This window comes from Suricata suricatta, chromosome 5 (assembly GCF_006229205.1).
Source record: "Suricata suricatta isolate VVHF042 chromosome 5, meerkat_22Aug2017_6uvM2_HiC, whole genome shotgun sequence".
NCBI lineage: Eukaryota > Metazoa > Chordata > Mammalia > Carnivora > Herpestidae > Suricata > Suricata suricatta.
Window position 1 is genome coordinate 149188736 of NC_043704.1, and position 1112 is coordinate 149189847.

Consider the following 1112-nt stretch of genomic DNA (forward strand, 5'->3'; position numbering starts at 1 on the left):
GCGCTGAAGAAACAAGCTGCGGCGGCCGCTCGCCAGAGATGGGGGCTTCAGCTGGTTTCGGGGCCCGTGAGCGACACCCGGGTCCTCCTCGCGCAGACACGCCAGCTGCCGACTTCCTCCCGAAGGAGAGGGTCAGAGGCTCCCAGGCCTTGAGATGGCGTCTCTCAGGTATGGGTCCCGGTGCTGACGGCTGTCGTGAACCTGTACCTGGGCCCCTGCCCACAGCCTCCCCTGCGCAGGGGGCGCCATGAGTGTTGGCAGAGTGAACTCTAAGAGGCACAGACGTGGGGCGCCTGGGTGGCTCAGTCGGGTAAGCACCCGGCTTCGGCTCAGGTCATGATCTAACGGTTCGTGGGTTCAAGCCCCGCCTCGGGCTCTGTGCTGACAGCTAGCTCAGAGCCTGGAGCCTGCTTCGGATTCTGTATCTCCCTCTTTCTGACCCTCCCCTGCTCATACTGTCTCTGTCTCTCAAAAATAAATAAAAAACATTAAAAAAATTTTAAAAAGAGGTATAGACTTTCTAATCTGAGAGAACCTTGATAATCATTCAGTCCTGTGGCCACTTCCAACTCTGGAGAGTCTCTTAAATGCAGATTCTTAGGCCCCTCCCTGGTCTGTGGTGGGGCCCGGGTCTCTGAAGTTTCTCCCTAGATGTCCCCAGACTTGGGATCTCCGATGTGTTGACTGCTGCCTTCCACAGGTACGAAAGCTGAAGTGGAGGTAGGGCCTTCTAGGCCACGCTGCGGGCTCAGGCTGAGAGTCCTAGAGCAGCACCCAGCCCGCGCTGGCCCCTCTGGGCCCCAGGCTGCTTCCTGTACTACCCCCTCCCACCGCCGACTCCCTCTCCCTGGGGTGGGGGGTGGGGGTGGGGAAGGAGCAACATTATTCCTTTAAAAAACAAACATGGCTGCTTTAGGGATTCTTAAATTAAGACCTTATTAAAAATATAAGCAGGATAATAGTGCTGACTTCTTCCCCACAAGAAGCATCAGAATGAAGAGAATGAAATCTTCCCTAATTCGTGACTCATTAAAACACTTAGGTTCCAAATAACTCTTTAAAAAGCACAGACTGACTTCTTGCATCACTATTAGTGATAATAGTAAGAGGAA